Here is an 11,386-nt window from a genome sequence, read left to right on the forward strand (position 1 = left end):
TTGTCCAGAATGTTCAGATACATCTTGGAGTACGACAGGCCCGAGGACAAACCAGGAAAGACAGGACCATATCATCACAAGGCCACCTCCAAATTTCATAGTTGGGGTTACACACTCAGTTAAGTGAAGTTCACCGGCATCCACCACAGCCACATCCGTCTATCTATTCGTTAGTGGGTGTAGCTTGATTCGGCGCTCCATAAGACAGCTTCCCACTATACACGCCACGCTCTTTGCGCCGCTGAAGACGACGCTGCATGTTAGTCCCGGTAATGTGGGACTTGCATATTGCTGTCCTAGCGTGGAAATCCATTTTGTAAGCCTCGGTTCTGAATGTTTTTGTACAGCTTTGAGTTCCAGTCGATGCCCGGAACTGCGCATTCAACGTGTGAACCTACAAATGAAGGTGTTTACACATTATCCTTCGTAGCGCCCTATTGGTGACGTTCGCGATGTGTGGTGGGTCGTTCACTGCGGGTAGCTCTTAGAGCTTGCCCGTGCGCTTCCATCTCAGTATGGTAGCACTGATCGATGACCTGGGATGGCCTAATTTGTGAAGAACTTGCCGAACTGACAGGCCTGCAACATGGCATCCTATTACAATTCCTCTTTCAAATTCTGTCACTTCCCTCCTCGCAACCATTTCATGCGAATACACTAGCAGTGACTCGGGAGCATCATATTCCTCCAATTTATGATGGCTACAAACACGTGATTACTTGGCACGATGCACCCTGTCCATGAAGGTGTCTGTTGACTTAATGAAAATTTTTAACAATTTTAATCAGAGGAAACCTTAAATAACGTCACATATTTTTAGAAAAAATCAAGGAATGGTCGACTGGTGATTTAAAGTAGGAATAAGTACGAAAATTTCCCACGTAATAGTTGGTTTTACCAGAATTCAGAATTCAACAGTATTTTTATATAAAAAAAGTAAATTCATTCAATGGTTTTGTACAAGATGGAAAGGACATAAATATACGTACTCTGTAACACCCTATTGTCTTGAGAAACAGGCCAAGTCTACACATAGTATATACTTATGTAAGAAAAGTATCTTCTTTCAAAGATGATTGGCAAGATGATCAAGACAAGGCCATACGAATACCTAGTCTGTAGTGTATAGTAACTACTGCTAATATTAGTGAAATGATAGAACAAAATTTCATACATTCTCACACAGCGACTGACACCATGAAACTGGAGGCTACTTGCATGTACACCCTCTGTCCAAAAAGAACCGAACTTTTCTAAAATAGAAGAAACTAGTGGCCTGTTGTATCGTTTTGTTGTCGAAAGCGGCAATCTTCGTTAGTGTTGTGTCAACTGATTATGACATTTGTTTCATTAGAAGCCGAGTTATAGTGCCAAGAGTGACAGTGTGTTTTGACGAACGGTCGGAAAATGAGTTTCAAACAGAGTGCTGCGATTGACTTTTGTGTTAAACTTGGTAAACGTTTTGCCGAAACGCATCAAATGCTTCAAAAAGCATACGGTGATGAATGCTTATCCCGTACTCAAGTTTACGAGTGGTTTAAGCGATTTCAAAGTGGTCGTGAGACGCGGGCAGTCCAAAAACTGGACTGAGCGAAGTTGACATCTAAAAAGTGCGTGATTTCATCAAAGAAAACTAGAAATCGTCCGTGAGATTGATTGAAGATGAATTGGGGATTTCAAAATCAACTGTGCACAACATTTTGAACAAGTGTTTGGGCCTTCGTAAATTGAATTCTCGATTTCTTCCCCACAACTTGACCGACGACCAAAAAATGTATCGAATTGAACATTGCAAGGACCTCATTAAAACCGCTCGTAAGGACTCAAACTTCCTTGAAACGATCGTTACTGGTGACGAAACGTGGAGTTTTGAGTACGAGCCCAAAACAAAGCCAAAATGCTGGGTGGAGATCACCAGAAGAGGGGCATCCGAAAAAAAGTTGCTTGGAGAAGTCAAAAGTAAAGACAATGCTGATTTGTTTCTACGATTCCAAGAGCATTATCAACAAAGAATTCGTTCCGCCTGGCCAAACGGTGAATGGCGAGTTTTATCTCGAAGTTGTGAAGTGACTGATAGCGAGAATTTGTTGAGTACGGCATGAATATCGTGACGACCGACCGTTCGTCAAAACACACTCTCACTCTTGGTACTATAACTCTGCTTCTAATGAAACAAATGTCATAAACAGTAAACACGACACTAATTAAGGTTGCCTCCAACAACGAGATTGTTACTCAAGTCTACAGAGGGTGTAGAGGGGAGTAAGAACCTCGTTAATTAATACGTCTAATCCAATGGTTCCAAATCTTTTTCGATTCACAGCGCCCAAAGTCAGAACATAGGCCTACCTAATAGCTGCAGTGCGCAGTTAGGTTGGTTAAGTTAAAAAATAAACGAAACACGAATTTCAAATTCACAAATAATTTATGCCAAAAGTATTAAATAATAACATATTTTGAACAATCAAATCAGTGAATAAAGAAATCGTAATTAGTGGGACGCGTGCGCATGTTGCTCACTGCACATCTGAAATCAAACTGGAAATAGCCACTCTCATTTCCTGTTCGATCGATTTTTTTTCCTTTTTTCAAGTGATCTCGACGAACGTTCAAGCTGTAAGAGAAAGACTGCAAAGAAATAAGAAAAAGATGACTTAAACAATTTTCAGAACGAATGGACCTTGGACTTTTTTCACAGTCAGTTTTGGTTCTTCTCCCTTAAGAATTTGAGGCAATTTGTCAGAGTAAAGCGCCATCTACAGGTAAAATGTGATTTCAATAAGTAAATGATTATATAAAAATGATTTTAGTGGAAGTCTATGGAGAACTTTACCTGTGTGTAAATCATTCCGATGATTCCTGTTATAGCTTTATTGGCTACCTTTCCATTTTTGCCAACTCTTGATGTCTTCGTCTTTATTCTGGATAAATAATAAAATTCTAATATATATATATATATATATATATATATAATCTCATTTATATCAGATTCAATTTCTATTAAAAATAAGAATAAATACGGAACTTGTTCAAATAAACAAGACATATAGATAAGAATGTTACTGCCTGTTGTTCCTGGCTTCATCCGAATGAGACTCATATTTAGTTGAGATTCGGTTTCTAAATGTTTCTTGTATCCTGGATGGAATTCGAACCTTGGCCTTCCAGCTACTGGTTTTAACGTCTACTTGCGAATGTCCCAACTGGGTGACTGATTGCTAGTACAAAACCCTACCGTCATTTACAATAGCTAATACAACTGACATAACTGAAGACTTAATTGAAATCATCTCCGACAGTGTCCTGATAATCCATGGGAAAGTTTCCAGTCTCCATTAGCATCCTTGGTCACTTCGAGAAATGTAGTCTAAATAATAACAGAAACAAATCGACATTCATTATCTGAGTCATTCAAATAGCTTTCCCATAACTTTATAGGATCGATCTACAAATCCAGCATTTATTAAAATTATAGGAAATGGCTTGAAGATTCCGAAACACTGTTAATCTAGGGGAACAACTTACGTTTATTGCCGCGACAAAGAGAGGCTTGTTATAGCGGTGCACTTCGTATTGTGTCAAATTCCGAAATTAAAAGAAAACTAAAATGAATTATTATGTGATTCAGCGTTACAATTGGGAAAGATTAGATTTGTCACTTCTAATCCAATTTCGTTTGCAACTAAACGCATACGATAAACCAATGAATGTATATAAGACAACTGGATTCAAAAATTTAAAACCAACCATATTATATTCAAATTATTTGATCATTTCATAACTTTAATTTAGTGACCCGGATCTAAAATGCAATTTGCAACCAAATCGACTTGGCGCTTTCTTGAAAGGCAATTTAAAATTATTATTTCGAGAGAACTTGACTTACGCTTTCTGATAGAGAAGGTGTTCTCGGAGATGGGCTAAACATAGTCAAACAATAAATCCCACTTAAAGCAGAGAACGTCTGTACTAATTCGGAACTGTTGATCTACGAACACAAGCCTGCTTGTAAATTTTGGTCTAATGTGAACCTGCAAAAGAAATGAATATCACTGAAACAATCCCATTGTAAAGAAGGTAACATCGATATTGAAACGTATTTCAGACTATTAATTTAGGATTCCTACCACGACATTTATTCTTAAGTTATTCCTGATGGTAAAAATATAATGAGGTGGATATTTGGGCAAACCTGTCTAAATTACGACCGTCTCCATCATTTTGTTTCACTTTATTATTAATTTGTTCTCTTTCCTTAAAATTATTGATTGGTCACAAAATATTTATTGAATAATCCGTTCATTGCGAATTATATTTTTTTTCTGTTAGTATAATTCTGGTATTTTTCTAAATAAATCATTCTTTTCATTGGCTTATTCTGTGGCAAGTACTGGGTCATCAACAACCGAAGTTCTACTTAGATCTGTCTGTATTTCGTTTAAAGTATTGGGTTATACGCTGCATAGCTTAAAACCTGATTGAGAGAGAGAGAGAGAGTGAGAGAGAGAGAGAGAGAGACTTACCTTCTTAAGATTGAATATCGCATTGCTAAGAGTGTCACTTCTGTAAAGGACATTGTGGTTTATTTCGTTCTGCACAGCTGGATTAGGACTAAAAGGATCGTTCAAGTTGTTGATGTACTGAACTCCTTTCTCGTCTTCGAACAGTCACTGAGAAATTCCTCTTTCGTGCAATATTCGCACTGCATATTCGCTGGTCATCATCAGCGAATCTGTAACTCCAACAAAAGAAGGCAATGACAGAACATACACGAAGATGACCACAACACTTTATGGTACATCAACACACAAATTACAGAATTTCGGAGCGGTAAATAAATGTTGTCAAAGAGTTCAAGGTCTTTGATCAAAGAACTCTCGACAATCCTGTAAGTTCCCTAAGAATTTCAAAAAAAACGTTTAGCTCTGTTCTTCTAGCGGCGTTGGGCATGATAACTGCTCAATAATCGGCGTACAAATTTATGATCAAATTCGCGCAGCAACTGTTCCCTCTTCTGTGCTCAAGTGGCTAAAAGCAGTTTTAAAACCTCGGCAAGCAATTGACAGCTTGATCAAGCTTCACGAGATTTTCTCCCTTAAAATGGAATCAATAGAAGCAAAGCTTGATGCCATTCATAATCAACATCTCTCCGGTAACATTTCTACTGCTGAATCACCAGAAAGCTTCGCATCCTCATGACACGAATGAAGCTGAGAATATAAAAGATGATCTCAAAAATATAATCTCATCCGCACACGAGATTAGCAAGTGCGTGATAATATATAATTTTGATCAGGAAAACTATAAAGTTCGAAGGATTCGCGATCCTGAACGCAGGTGAGATGCAACGAACTTCATATCCGTCGGTATCTTACTAAAACGCATGGTCCCTTCTACAAATATGGCAAGGTCCCTTTCCTCAGAAAATCTGATTTTTTTCCGCCAAACAGACAAATCGACCACAGAACACACGTATTGAACAGGCAGCCATAAAAAACTAACAATTCGCTGATATAAAACAAACAAACAAACGCTAAAGTCTTGTTAGAATTGTTTGCCTTCATCTACAAAAAGTGTACAGATGTAATTTTTTTGAAGAAATTAAATAATATTAGAACTCGCTTAGAATAAATATTATACAGTAAACCCAGTGAATAAACAGCTTACGAGGAAAGTTATTATTGTAGCATAGAAGAATAAGTCGCATTTAAGTCCGTCAGGCTTAAAACATATAATTTCAGTTCAAAATTTAAAAATATATATATATTAAACTAATCTTTTGTTTAGATTGCGTTTCTGGGAATCAGTACTTAAAAGTCATTGGAATCAATAGTAAAAAATTTTAATAAATAAGTAAAAGTCGGCTCTCATTGTAGGATATAAAAAACAATACAAAATACGCTAAGTCAACAAAAGTGCATGATTTAGTGGAATGCATGTGAAGAACGTACACGTTGGCAGCAGAGTTTTTTGCAAAATCTTTAATTATTCTTTGCAGAGAAAAGCACTTCCAATCTAACAAATATAAAAGAATAAATATAAGGTTATTAATAAACACTTGCAGCAAATAGTATTTATTTATGCTCTGCATTAATAAAATTAATACTTTTTTAAATATTTATTTTTTTCAAAGATATTTTGTATAATTCTTTATATATCAATAAATAAACTATCTATTAAGAGAGACTACTTTCGTTGGGAAGTAGGGATTTGAATTCCCTGTTTAGAAGCAAAAACCTGTATTTCAGCTGAATATATAATTGATAATTTAGTAACAGATGCATCTTTTTTACACCTAAAAATTTCCATTGACAGAACACTTGAAATTCAGTATTCTCACTTAATACTAAATCAGAGAATCAATAGTAATTAAATACCTCAACTAGAAACATAATTTTATATGGGAATGAATATTTTGAATATATTAAAAACATTATATTATATGAATATTAATATCATTAATATTATATGATATATAAATTAATGTCATTATGAATATTATATGAATATGAATATTATTATGAATATATTACTTATTTAAAACAATTCATTATTAAAACAAAGTGGTTTTCTTTTATAACTAATCCAACTAATCTTGAAACAGAACAAATTCAGCGAAATTTTAAATATTTTTCATAGATATCTATTACACCTTTTATGTTTGCATATTCCATTTATTATAATCCTAATACAAAAATGAGATCAACAGTGGATAGAATGGATCAATCGACCGTGAGATGTGGTGATTGATTCATTCAATCCAATACCCCTTGGAGGGTAATGAATGGCAATGCTATAGCCAATGAAGTTCTAACTGAGGCTCGGCTATTGCTGTTACCCTCCTGCCATGATCAGAGCTTTAATTGCTCAATAACACCTTATCCCTACATTGTCCTCTACAGATAACGGGGAAGATGAAAAGCATTCTTGCTTCACCCCTTTAAGCCAGTAGAAAAAAAAAAAAAAAGAGATCAACAGTGGGGGAGTGATTGATTCATTCAATCCAATATCCTTGGAGGGTAATGGATGGCAATGCTGTAACTAATGAAGTTCTAACTGAGGCTCGGCTATTGCTGTTACCCTCCTGCCATGATCAGAGCTTTAATAGCTCAATAACACCTTATCCCTACACTGCCCGCTACAGATAACGGGGAAGATGAAAAGCATTCTTGCTTCGCCCCTTTAAACCAGTCCTTATTATAAGGACTATAAGGAGATCAACAGTGGCCTTTTTAGGACTTCCAGGGTAACAAATGGCAATGCTAGCCAATGAAGTTTTAACTGAGGCTCGGCTATTGCCATTACCCAGCCATGACTAGAGCTTTTTAGCTCAAAATAACACTCCATCCACACAGATTTACTTCATTCAGATGACGGGATAAAGAGTCAAGGACTCAGTCCATCGCCCAGTTCTTATAAGAACTATAAGATCAACAGTGGAATCGAGAGGGAGGAGGCGGATTTCAAGAGTGAGACTTATGAGTCCTTTTTAGGACTTCCAGGGTAGCGGATAGCAATGCTGTAGCCAATGAAGCTTTAACTGAGGCTCGGCTATTGCCGTTACCCAGCCATGACTAGAGCTTTTAGCTCATAACACCCCATCCACACAGATTTTCTTCATTCAGATGACGGGATAAAGAGTCAAGGACTCAGTCCATCGCCCAGTTCTTATTAGAACTATTAGATCAACAGTGAAGATTCATGGGTGATTAATACCGTGGAGGGTAATGGATTGCTATAGCCAATATGGCCAATGAAGTTTTAACTGAGGTTCGGCTATTACTGTTACCCTCCTGCCATGATCAGAGCTTTAATAGCTCCATAGCACCTTATCCCTAAACAGTCCACTACAGATAACGGGGAGATTGAAAAGCATTCTTGCTTCGCCCCTTTAAGCCAGTCCTTATAAAGATAAGGAGATCAACAATGATGGAGTAGGAAGGATTGATTCATTCAATCCAATACCCTTGGAGGATAATGGGTGGCAATGCTGTAGCTAATGAAGTTCTAACTGAGGCTCGGCTATTGCTGTTACCCTCCTGCCATGATCAGAGCTTTAATAGCTCAATAACACCTTATCTTTACACTGTCCTCTACAGATATGGGGCGAAGCATTCTTGCTTCGCCCCTTTAAGCCAGTTCTTATAAGGAGATCAACAATGGGCGGTGATTGATTCATTCAATCCAATACCCTTGGAGGGTAATGGATGGCAATGCTGTAGCCAATGAAGTTCTAACTGAGGCTCGGCTATTGCTGTTACCCTCCTGCCATGATCAGAGCTTTAATAGTTCAATATTAATTCGCCCCATTAAGCCAGTCCTTATAAGGATAAGGAGATCAACAATGAACGTGGGAGTAAAAGGTCAATCGACCGTTAGATGCGGTGATTAATACCCTTGGAGGGTAATGGATGGCAATTCTGTAGCCAATGAAGTTCTAACTGAGGCTCGGCTATTGCTGTTATCTTCTTGCCATGATCAGAGCTTTAATAGCTCAATAACACCTTATCTCTACACCGTCCTCTACAGATAACGGGGAAGATGAAAAGCATTCTTGCTTCACCCCTTTAACAAGGTCCTTATAAGGACTATAAGGAGATCAACAATCGGGCGGTGATTAATACCCTTGGAGGGTAATGGATGGCAATGCTGTAGCTAATGAAGTTGTAACTGAGGCTCGGCTGTTGCTGTTACCCCCTGGGATGCAGAGATTCGAGAGTTTGAGTTCGTTCTCTTAAGGTTTTTGCCTTAATGGAGCAATTTGAGTCTCCGGGGAACGTGTTCTCCGGCACGGCCAGGTGAGGGGCTTTGTCGATGAATGCTTTTCTTCGGAGCATGAGCGGTTCTGCTCGGTGATGGTGGTGGGTGAAAGGCCCGGCGCTGAGATGGACGGTCTTTCTTCCACGATTGAGTTGCTTAGGGATGGTCCGAATTTTTAGAGACGGCTTTACCTTAACATATGGCAATGCTGTAGCCAATGAAGTTCTAACTGAGGCTCGGCTATTGCTGTTACCCTCCTGCCATGATCAGAGCTTTAATAGCGCAAGAACACCTTATCCCTACACTGTGTTCTACAGATAAACGGGGAAGATGAAAAGCATTCTTTCTTCACCCCTTTAAGCCAGTCTTTATAAGGATTATCGTGATGAAATATCATCCAACTTGTATTAACATAGATGGTAATTAAATAAGTGCCAACGTATTTTGAATCATACTTGAAAATGATCATGTTGTAGAACAAATGATTCCGGAATATAAAAATATCAGGCCCCTGTAAGAAAATAGCAATTCCATGTGCATGTTGTGAGTTTCTTTAACATACTGCTTGTCGTGTTTACTGAAATGAGAAGGAAAGGGATGTTGCTGAAATGCATGAGTCTTCTGTGTTTGCGTAAGATTTGAATAGTCAATTCAAATCTTATGGCAATTTAAAAATTTAGAACAATTAATTCATTTGTTTACAAATTGTTTTTATTTTACTTTTTTTTTATTTCCGTGGCAATTTTCTTCAACTTTTTTTAAATTCCTGCTTCGTTCAACAATGTACACTTTTTTTAATGAAAGATCGCGTTTGTCTAATCTCATATTAGATAGATATCTTATAATCTCATATTAGATAGATAATCTCATATTAGATTAAATTTTAATGAAAGATCGCGTATGTTTAATCTCATATTAGATATATATCTAATAATCTCATATTAGATTAGATAGATATCTAATATCAAATTGAATGAAATATCAAATTGATGAAAGATAATAATCTCATATTAGATAGATTATCTCATATTATTATTATTTATTTATTTTTTTTTTTTATTCAACTTGTTTAAAATTTACATTAGACGGTAGGTAACAACAACTATTTACATATTATAAGTATATAAGTATATATATATATATATATATTACAGAGAAAGAAAAAACATTTTCCTTTCGGGTATACAATGGAGAATGCAGTAAAGGAAATCAAAGTTTACAGTTCAGTTTCAGTCTGAGTTATCTTTCAGATGAAGCGTATTGTCGTCGTCAATCCAGAAGAGGGTACCAGTTGGATTCCACTCCTCTATGAATTTAGCGACAGTTCTTGTTTCTTTGAAGTATTCAAGTTCCAATAAAAGCCTGCTTTTTAGTTTCCGACGGAGGATGTACATGAGGGTTTGTGCAGTTTCAGTGATGGATGGGTGCTGGTTATTTCTTGTCTGTTTTAGGAAGAAGCTATAGATGATGGCCTTAGCGCGGATGAAGAGGAAATTGCATGTTCTGTGTCTGTTTTCTTCTGTGTGGACTAAATTCCAGTAGTCTTCTTGGCTGTGTGCGTGGTTACAGGTGCTCGAGGCAGTATTCAGGACGTAGGTGATCATCGCTTTGTTTGCGGGACAGGTCAGATAGGTGTGTTCCAAGGTACCTGAAACGTCACAGAATGGACACAGATCCGTTTCTCTTATCTGAAATTTGTAGAGCTTAGAAGGAGTTGGCAAGATGTTATGCCATATCCTCCACTGCATGACGGAATCTGGTTTGGCACACCTCGATATATATGGAAGATCCCACTGAAAACTGGGTGACATGTGCAGCTTAGTAAATGAGAGCGTTAAGGATGAATATACGAAGGGCGAAGTTGGAGGCACTGATATGAGGAAGTGGTATATTTTCTTGTAGTTGGAGGGAAGATTTGGAAGTGAGGCTTCAGATTGTACAAGATGAAATATCGGCCCCGAGCAGTTTCTAGAAGGAATACGGATTTCCTGAGGTGTAGCGATATCTGGATAGGCTTTTATAACTGGAGGCTTGCAGCTGTTGATATTGCTTTTTAGTTTTTGGGTTCGTCATTGGTAGACTTGTGAATGCTTTCCACTTTAGGGTCTGGGTTAGGAGATCCCCTATGACTCTTATTCCTGCCCAGTTCCATGTATGGAAAAGAAAAGGCTGGCCAGTTGTGGGACTTGTTATGTTTCTGTTCGAGAATAGTGGTTCTGTAAGTGCTGCTGACTCTGTTGATACTATAAGTGTGTGATGAAGGCGTGTGTTTTTCCACCGCTATAGAGCATCTTTGTAAAAATGAGGTAATTTAGGAGGAGATGGTTTCCACATTCGGAGGATTGTGGAAAGTGTAAGTCCTCTTGTGGATGATTTCGTGATGTAATCGAAGGTGGTTACATAAGTGTGATTCCATTGAAGTGTCTTTAGGAGGAGGATTATCCTGAAGGATCGAATCTTGTTTTCAAGGGAAATCAGGCCTTGACCTCCCTTGCTGAGTGCTTGCAGAGTTGAGGGTATGTTGTCCAGTGAGTTTTGTTCCAGAGGAAACGTTTGATCTCCTTTTGAATGTGGTAGAGAAATTCTTCAGGAGGTGTAAGTGCTTTGAGGGTATGCCATAAGACAC

Source organism: Typopeltis vanoorti, chromosome 15 (assembly GCF_054136105.1).
Source record: "Typopeltis vanoorti isolate ZY-2024b chromosome 15, IOZ_Tvanoo_1.0, whole genome shotgun sequence".
NCBI classification, from domain to species: Eukaryota; Metazoa; Arthropoda; class Arachnida; order Uropygi; family Thelyphonidae; genus Typopeltis; species Typopeltis vanoorti.